The sequence below is a fragment of the Falco peregrinus genome, chromosome 5 (genome assembly GCF_023634155.1).
Source record: "Falco peregrinus isolate bFalPer1 chromosome 5, bFalPer1.pri, whole genome shotgun sequence".
NCBI lineage: Eukaryota > Metazoa > Chordata > Aves > Falconiformes > Falconidae > Falco > Falco peregrinus.
In genome coordinates, this window is record NC_073725.1 from 67,915,323 (window position 1) to 67,924,748 (window position 9,426).

The 9,426-nt window shown below is 55.3% G+C and overlaps 1 protein-coding gene across 15 annotated transcripts in view; it reads left to right on the forward strand.

Moving 5' to 3' along the window:
- Positions 1 to 7,853, forward strand: part of TCF3 (transcription factor 3) — an 80,227-nt gene extending 72,374 nt beyond the window's left edge. For all 15 annotated transcript variants that reach the window (XM_055806800.1, XM_055806803.1, XM_055806801.1 and 12 more), the window contains exon 20: positions 323 to 7,853. The gene's annotated coding sequence lies outside the window, so the exon portion shown is untranslated. The remainder of the gene's footprint in view (positions 1 to 322) is intronic.
- Positions 7,854 to 9,426: the final 1,573 nt, after the last annotated feature.

Genomic DNA, 9,426 nt, shown 5'->3' on the forward strand with positions numbered 1-9,426 from the left:
GTTGGGCTGTGACAGGGGTGTCAGCGAGGGACTGAGCAGACCCACAGCGGTGGGGCAGAGGCTGACCCCCTCAGGCACGTGGAGGGGCTGTGGTCCCCTGACATCCCCTGTGCTGGTGGCTGCCTGGGGCTGCCCTGGAAAAAAAAAAAGGCAAAGCTGTTGTCTCAGCAGAATAGCGAGCTCATGTCTGGGCTCTGCTGCAGCCACATCGAGCCTTGGGGCTTTCTTGGGGCTTGCGACACCCCCCACCCTTGCAGGGAGCAAAGTTTTATTCTCATTTGGGTTTCTCTCACTTCAGGCTTTTGGGTTTTTTTATTTGTAGATCTTCTTGTTCCTCTGGATATGGAGATCTGTAGGAAGAAAACCCTCGGTGTGACCTGCAACCTTCTCGAACCATAAACTTTAGTACTGCTAATACTGACACACATGGACGGATCCTGGCATGACGTAAGGGGTGGAAAAAACACTTTGTCAAAAACAAAATGAAAACAAAAAAAATTGCCTTAAGTATAAAGTGCAGAACAGTCAATACATATCACTCAGTTAGGAGGGGGTGGCGTGTTCTCTTGGCTTGTTCACAAGCAGCCAGCAGCAAAATTGTGCCTAAGCTTGATATTTCTTTTTTAAAAAAAAAGAACATTAGTTATGAGATTTTTTATGTAGAACAAATAGCAATGCCTTTTGGTTTTTTTTAGCTTCTTTTGCATATGTTTTGTAAGCAACAAAAAGAATTTTTTTTTGTATAAAAAAAATGTCTTGTACCCCATGCTTTTCTGCTGCTGTTTCTATAGTTAACGTTGCATCTTTAGGATCAACCAGAATATTAAAATTGTATTAAGAGAGACTGGATATAAAGAGAGGAATTCTCAGATTCGGCTCTGAAAGCCACTAAAAGCGAATGTAGCCACAGCGAGGGGATGTTCTTCCTTGCCTGGCTTGTACCTTCCATTATAAAAAAAACAAACTCGTGCTGAATTCACCATCTCTTTGCTTTGGCCGCTTCTGATTTGAGAAAAGGAAGTTAAACAGCAAAGCAAGTAGCAGCAGTATCCCTCAGCGGTGCTCCCGCTCCCCCTGGGAGGTGACCGAGGTCCATCGAGGGTCTCTGCAAGATTTGCTTTACTGTCGGAGGATCCTGGAGGCCATGGTCCCACCTGGGAGAGGAGGTGCCCCACGGCTGTCCCAGAGCATCGTGATGGGGAGGACGAACTGCCGGGAGAGAGTGGGCCTTGGGGGGTGGAAGAGAACCGAGGGACTAGGGCGCTTCCAAGGTAAGCAACGAAGCCACACGGATGCAAGAGGAAAGCTGGGGCCGGAGGAAGGCACCTCTTGCCCACGCAAGAGCAAACGCCGCTGTCAGGGCAGCACTGAACAAAGAGGAACTGAACAAAGCTGGAGGAGTGGGAAGAGGCAGAGGCGGACAAAGCAAAGGCAGCAGCGGGACACCAAGCCCCCTGCCCCTGCAGCAGACGGACCCGCAGATGCTGGCAGCGGGAAGGGGAGGCATTGCTGCGCTCGCTCCAGCCCTCTCAGCAAGCCGCCACCGGCAGCAGGATCCCAGTCTTGACGCGGCTGCTCCCCGCACTGGAGCCACCACCATCGGCAGTGCAAGATGCTGCAGGCTTGGGGAGAGGGGTGGTGTCGCACGCCACCTTCGCCCGCTGTCCTATCTCCAAAGCGTCCTTGGAGGCAAACTGGGCTCGGCATGCTGCCTGGCATGCCGTGGGGACGCAGAGTGGCCGCTCTCACCTGAACGTGGGCTCCCCTCTCTGTGCTGGAAAGGAGGGGAGCAGCGAGCGCCCATCCTGTGGAAGATGCTCCAGCAGCCAAGCTGGGCCAACGATCCCTTTGCTCCAAGGGCTTCCCAGAGTCACTCCAGACCGCTCCAGTGTGCTCAGCGGGAGGAAGACCCCTGGCAGCCCCACCGCAAGGCAGGGTGCCCCAGAGATGTGGGATCAAACAAAGAGGTGCTTGGTGGTGCTGAGCTGCGGCAGCCATTCTGGAGTTGGCAATAGAAAAGCGTCCATTGGGAATTTGTTCTTGTTTCTTCCTTCTCCTTCCCCTTCCGAAACATTTTGTCTGTGGTTCTTCCGAGCTGTGCCGGCGGACAGGGGATGTTACATCCCATGTCAGCGGTGTCAGTGGTGCTGTCGATGTGGGGCCGGCTGCTGCCCAGAGCTGCCTGGCAGAGCCCAGGCAGGCAGGATAGCTTGTGGGGCACAGGTACGGGCCTGGGGGTACGTGGGGATGGTGAGCATGGCAGGACCACCAGCCGCAGGGTCCATTTCCCCCCTCTGCTTCTCTGGCCTGTGCTCCTGGGGAAGCTGTGTTGTTTAGGCACAGGGAAAGGGAAGGACTGGCAAACAGGATTAGGTCCTGTGGCACTTCCTAGCAACCTCAGGCTTCGGCAGAACCTCCTGGTGCTCCTCTGTGCTTGTAGCTATACTTTGTACTCCAGCAAAGCCTGCGGGAAATGCTCAGGACATCGCTCATCTCCCACCTACACTGGGTACCGTGGGCTCGGCCCCTGTAGCATCTCAGAGAGGAGCCACTTCCAAGTGCCAGAGCTGTACGGGACCATCTCTCCCTGCTGCCCCTGGCATTGCCCTGGGGCTCTGCAACATCCAGCTGTAGCTCTGAGGCTTTTGGGTGCTTCTGGCTTTCCCTGCCCACAGCCCGCCGCTCCCACCATTGCTTCTGTGTGGTGAGACCTGAGACCGCAGCAGGCTCCAGCTCTGTCCCCAGAAAGGCTTGGAAAGGTCAGTGGCTGTGGTCCCTGCAGCCCAGGAACACGTGTTCTTCTTGCCTGTGTCAACAGACATATTTCAGCCTAATTAGCTCGTCAGGTTATGACACTCTTCCCCTCCCTTGGGTTATTCTGCCTGCTTAAGCACTGAGCAGTGTGAGACGGATGAGGTTTTCCACCGTGTGTGACAGCCTTGCCCCTGTGGAGCTCCCCTGCAGCAAAAGCCATGTCTTCCTGAAGCATCCTGCTGGGTTGGGTCGTGCTTCAGATGCTGGAGCGAGTTTGGTTTTCGGGGATGGTAAAACACGCAGGGAGGGGGGCAGTGCCCCTCCATAGCCTGCCAGCTGGGCCCAGATGCTCAGACAGCCCCGACTGATGCTCTGGGGTAGGAACTGGGGACGCATCGGCTGCTCTCTGCAGCCTTAAGAGGCTGCTTCATCCCGCAAACATTTCTGCTTCATCAGCAGGATGGTGCTGGACCCAGCAGGACGCTCGCTGCTTGGGGTTTTCTGCTGCCTCAGTGCTGCTGCCCCAGGACCAGGGAGGGATGGAGCAATGTCCCAGCCCTGGCAAGCTTGAAATGGTATAAAAAAATTTGAAAGTGCTTCCCCAACACTTCCATTTTGCAACAAGAATTTGAGTAGCAGTCATGTACAACTGGATTTAAAGACAAGAGATTGTAGTCAACAAAAGTCCAGAAAGTCAGCAAAATTGGAAAATTGAGAAGATTTATGATTTGTTCAAAATTTTGCTGAACTCCTTCATCCCTTCCGAGTCCTGGCTGATGCTCTGCAGGCCAGGGGGGACTCCTGATGAGATGCAGCCTTTCCCGTCATCCCCAAGCCACCAGGCTTTGCAACAGAGATGGGGCTTTTCATCTGCATTGAGGTGATTTAGGTGCTGTTTACTCGACAACAAAACCAGCTGACTTCTGTGGCGAGGCTTGGATGAAGGTCCTTGAGCTTAAAGCCCCAGTGCCAGGGTTTGGAGGAGATCTTAGATCCTCCAGCAGGGAAGTGTGATGTCAGGGGCTGGTGGTGCTGTGCCCGGGAGCTGCCTCCATGCCACAGGGTGCTTTGGGTGCTGTCGTGCTTGCTGTGGGTGCCTCGGTGGCATCTCTGCTCTCCAGGTGCACAGGGAGCAATTTTGGAGTGCAGCAAGGAAAAAAATAACTTTGGCTTGCCCAGTGTGTTTGGCGCAGTGTGAATGTGGTGCCTGTAACCTGCTAGGGAAAGTGGCTTTTCTGAAAATGATCAGTCAGGTGCTGTCCCAAAATACCACCCTGAAATACCAGCCTGTTGCAATGAAACTCTCCTCTTCAGGTGTCACGGTCAGGGGGGGCCAGGGTCTGCGCCCTCCCCAGCCCCCGGCTCTGCTGACATTCAGCCCTGCAATCTTAAGGATCACTTTTCTCTCCAAACCGCTTCTCTTGTGTCCCTTGCACCAGTGCTTCTGCAAAGAGAGGTGTCGCGGCTGGGTGACGTGCTGCGGGGTGGCATTCAGCTTTCTGCTTCCTCTCTCAGCCTTGCATGCGTGGGGCCTCCTGGGCTGTGCGCCCCTCGTCGCTGGGGGCCACAGAGCCTCCACAAAGGGTCCTTCATCAGAGAGAGAATTGGCAGAGGGGCCGCCTTCCCCTGAGTGCATTGTCCTGTTTCTCCTTTCCCAGGCTGCAGTAGCTGAGCTGCATCGTGGTCAAACAGCAGAACTGGGGTCTGTGGTGCAAGGGACCTCCTCTTTCCCCCCTCCCGAGCTGCTCCCTGTCTCCCTGCACATCCTACCTGAGAGCTCTGCATGCCACCAGGTGCTGGGGAGTGTCTGGAATCCGGTTTATTAACAGTAAAAATTGCAGATTTTTGTTCGGGTTCCCCCCCCCCCCCCCCTTCTTCACCTGCTTTTGCCCCAGAGCAAAACAGCTGCAGCCTCCCAGAGACTGCACCTTTATGGTCTCGTACCGGCCGCGCTCGGCATTGTCGGGAGGCGGTGGCAGTCTGCCTGCTCCCGCTGCCAGCGCCCTTGGGGAGCAAAATTCCAGCTAACCCCCTGCTTTGGCAGTTGCTCCCCTGCCTGCGACCCACTAGTCAGACCTACTGGCTTGAGTTCAGCTCCAGCTCTTTGCCAACATTTCCTCGGGCTCTCTGCTTGTACGGCTCGCGCTGGTGTCCTCTGGAGGTGTGCTGGCAGGAGGGACAGGACCTGGGACATCAGGGTCCCAGTCTGTGCCCCTCCTGCCTGTGCTGAGCGGCAGCCTGGGAGCAAGGGGTGCAGCAGTGGCTGGGCAGACGGTTTGCAGGCGTCGAGGCAGTTGATCTGGCTGTTGGGGGGCAGGTCCCTGCCAGCCCCCCATGGTGGGGTTGACTTGCTGCCCCATCCCTGTGCGCCGTCGCGCCAGGGCCAGGGATCTGGATGCTTTGCAGTTGGGGTTTTTGCCGTCTCCAGCAGCGAAGTGCAGAAGCACGATGTGAAACCTCCCCGGCTGTGGCTTCAGCGAGCCGGTTTCCCCCCTAGCCCCTCTGTCGGTGATGAGCCCGTTTCCTAGAGGTTTTGCACTCTCTGCCTGGTAGCAGTTGAGCAGGAAGGGCAGAAGCAGGCTGGGATTTCCCCAGGAGTCTACAATTTCAGGTTCAGTGCAGAAGCCGCTCTCAAAGGTCCTTTGTGTCTCATGCGTGTACCCAGTGAAGCCAGCAGAGCCTTTGGGCCCTGGACGCTTGCAGCGTGCTTCAGCGCATCCTCCCCGTGGGCAGGCAGGAGGCCCTTGAGAGACAGGAGGCTTCTGAAGCCCCCAGTCCCCTGCACCCCTGAGCTTTGGTGCCATGGGGAGGCTGCCAGCTCCAGTGCCTGTGGCCCTGTTGTGTGCTGTGCTGGTGACTGGGCCAGCTCCAGTTAAAGCGAGCCCCTGGTGTGGGGTTTGAGCAAAGAGCTGAGAATGGGGAGGTGAGGCAAAGCTGGCACTGGAGTTGGGCCAGGGCAAGCCATCAGCCCCCGAGGTGCAGCGCTGGCTAACCTGGAGCCAGCTGTGGCCGCTGGATTCCCCTGTTCCTGCTCGACACCAGCAATAGCAAGACCTGCTTTCCATATCACAAGCTTGCACAAGTTCTTTACCCTGTTAAATCCTATGCAACCCCCTCTCCTCTCCCCTGGGACTCTCCAGATCCCATCCCATCCCATTCTCTGTGCTCTTGCCCATGACAAGTTCCCACTGCCTGCTGCTCTCAGGGTCCAGCTTGATTTCTAGCAGCTCTGAAAGCATTTCAAGACTTGTGCCCTGGAGCTGGGTGGGTGGTGGGGTGGACGAGGGCTGAGATGGTGGGAACACTCCTTCCAGCTCATGCTGCAGGAGCTGAGCACTGAATTGGAGAAGGCAAGGCCTGGTCCTAGGGCTCCTCCATGCACCCTTCACCCTCCTGTGCCTTCTGCTCAACGCTTGGTGGCTCGCTGCCAGCACCCTTCATCTCACCCAGCACCCCTGAACGGAGATGCTGTGTCCCACCTTGTTGCTCCCGGGTTCTGTGGACTGTTTTGCTTATGCCTAAGCCTCAGGCTTGGCTTGGCTGCCCTTCCTTCAGCTGCCTCAAGCCTGACGGTGTGTTTCCCTTCCTCCTGTGCTCCCCAGTCTCTCCAGCACCTCTGAGCCATTTTCCTTCTCATGCAACCACCGTGGGTTTCTTCGTGGCTGGGGCAGAGCCTTGCCACCAGCTGCCCGGAGGTGGGAGGGTTTGGGAGGTGGACACTGCGGGTCAGTCCTGCGGCACAGCTGTCCTTGGGGCAGGCGGGGGGGGAACAGGGTGCTCGGTGCAGAGGTTCAATGATCTTCAGGGTGATGCCCCCCCTCTGGGGAGCCAGCAGCTGCAGTGCCTTTACCTGCGGGACTCCCGCGTGAGCCGAGCGTGGAGGTGGGCTCTGGGCAGGAGGGGGGTGCAGGCTGCAGGTGTCCTTTCTGCTGGACCTTCTGCATCCATCCTGCATCCCACCCTCAGGGGCAAGAGGCAGCCCTGCCATGGGCCTCTGTGCTGGTATTTCTATTCCTCTTGCTTTTGTACGCCTCTTGCTCCTCAGGTCTTGCAATACCCACCCCGGTCCAGCCAAGCACCCACCACGGAATAAAATTTGTGCCCCGTTTCTTGGCACAGCGCAGCTGCCGGCACTAGTACGGGAGTGCAGAGGAGTTTGTGCTTCAAAATGGGGTGTCCTTTGCTGAAGAGCATCCCAGAGCCCCACATCCCTGGGCTGTGCCCGGGGGGACCGTGGAGCTCCCTGCAGCAGCGAGCTGGGAACGCCGCGATTCCCCCTTCCTGGTGCCACGTCTTCCCAAATCACTTGAAACCCACCAGCTTTTTTGAGGAAACCTGGTAACACGGGGCCTCTTGGGGAGGGAGGTAGCTGTGGGAAGCCGTGCACCCTCCAACCGGCGGTGCTTAATGTGTCGGGAGAGGAGAAAGAGGCACCTGGTGAAGCGGAGCAGGGATGACCCCAACCACATGCTTGGACCTCGTGGTCTGCAGAAATGACCCATTTTTATGGAGGGCTCCAGCTTGTTGGGGAAACAAAGTGTTACTGGGTTGCTCTTTCTATATATTTTTGTAGGACGGGGCGGGGGGTGGGAGAGCAGATGGGAGATGCCTGCGGAAGTTTATTTTTAACCCCGTAGAAAGTTTTGGGTTGTTTTTGGGTTTGGGTTTTTGGCCTTTAAAAAAATGGTCCTTGCTTTTGATGTTTATGCTGCCTACCTGTAAATCCAGATGTACTTAAGTGGCTGAAATCCTTGTTCTTAAATCAGATACACATTATAGTTTTGAACTATATATATAGTAAATATATATATATATATGCCTAACCCAGCAAAAAAAAACCATAAAAAAAATAAAGTATTTGGGGGTGGGGAAATGTGTTGTTCTTTGAAATGAATCACAATTGGGGGATAAAATTGTGTTTCTGAGTGCCTCAAGATATGAATTGTTTTCATTTTTTTAAATAATTTTATACAAGTGTCAAAACAGCTGGCTGGATTATTTGGAATTTTTAAATAATCCTAACTTTTTTAAAGTAGATTTTGAGAACTGTCCTGTATATAACAGTAATGTAGCAATAAACGTGACATTTTATAACAATATTACTTTTTTTCCCCATATCTGTTTTTCAGATGTTGTATACCTATGAATGAAAAGTTGTAATAAAGGTTTTACCTTGTACTAAAAAAAAAAAAAAAAAAAAGATGAGACAGGTTTTCCAACACTGTCCACTCTCGCTGCTCCTGTGCTCTGGGCACAGGTCTTGCCCACCCAAAACCATGAACTCGTGCACTGCGAGTGCTTCTGACCCCCCTGCACGTGGCCTCTGGTGAGGGTCTCCAGCGCGCTGCCCATCACCGTGGGATTTGGGCACTTACCCCTGCTGTGCTCAGTGGGGTCCTTTACTGCCTCTGGGTGCTGCTCTCGTGGGGCAGGGTGCCTTTTAGCCCGGGTTACACGTGGCAGGGATCTCTTCTTAATTTTTATTGCTGGAAAAATGTGCGTTGAGAGTGCGGCCCCTGCCTGGCTGGAAGGAGGGGGTGTTGCAGCACGGCGGCTTGGGCAGCATCCAGTGAGGGTGGTACTGGCAGGGCGCAATTTGGAAATCGGGTCAAACTCACCCAGCCTGTACCAGGAGCCCAGCACAGACTGGTAATGCGGGAGACAACGTGGCAGAGCATTGACGAGGGTTTAAACCTTGCAAGAAGAGGCTGGATCCAGTACCAGGAGACAGCCCAGCCTCGTAGGTGCTCACCCTCCCAGACTCATCCATGGGGGGAGGCTCTGCCATGGCGGGGATGAATCATGTGGGATCTCCATCACCTTCTGCCAAGGGCTCAGCCCTGGCCACAGCATCTTCAAACCACTGCTGTGGGGCTGAATCATGTGGGGTCTCTCTCCATCACCTTCTGCCGAGGGCTCAGCCTTGGCCACAGCATCTTCACACCACTGTTGTGGGGCTGAATCATGTGGGATCTCTCGCCATCACCCTCTGCCGAGGGCTCAGCCTCGGCCACAGCATCTTCAAACCACTGCTGCGCTGTGCTGCCCGGCCAGGCTCTCCCTGCTCTCAGCCTCCAAGCTTCACCGCGCAGGTGTTGCCCCCCTCATCGGCAGGTATTCCCCCCCAAATCATCATAGCATCAGCCCTCGTGGTGGCTGGGTTAGCCCTCCACCAGCAGCTCGCTCAGTGCGTTAGAGACAAACTTTCAGGGGGAACCAGAGCTGCATCCAGGAGCACCGAGCCCTCGCGGATCCTCTGGGAGACCCTGGTTCTGAAGAGGAGATGCTGCCTGGGAGCATCCCTCCTTTCTCACTTTTGTTGCCTGTGCTGCTGCAACTTGGGACTTGTCCACATAGGGCTGAGCTGGAAAACCAGTCCAATAACTGGGCAGTGGCTCTGGCCACCAGTTGAATCTCCCTAAACCCTGGCTGCCCTTCTCTTGGCAGCGAGCAGCTCTGAGGCCGGGCACTGCCCTTCCCGAGCTGCACCGAGTTCATGGAATGAGGGTCCTTTCGATTCTGTGTCTCCTGGTCTGGGCTGACCCTCATCCTCTTCACCTTCGCTGCCTTGATTTAAAGAATCAATTAGCAATATTCGAGTGAGCAGAGGTTATCTTTATTCGGCAGCGCTGGGTGCATGGGGGATCACTCCACCAAAGTCATGCACCGCGA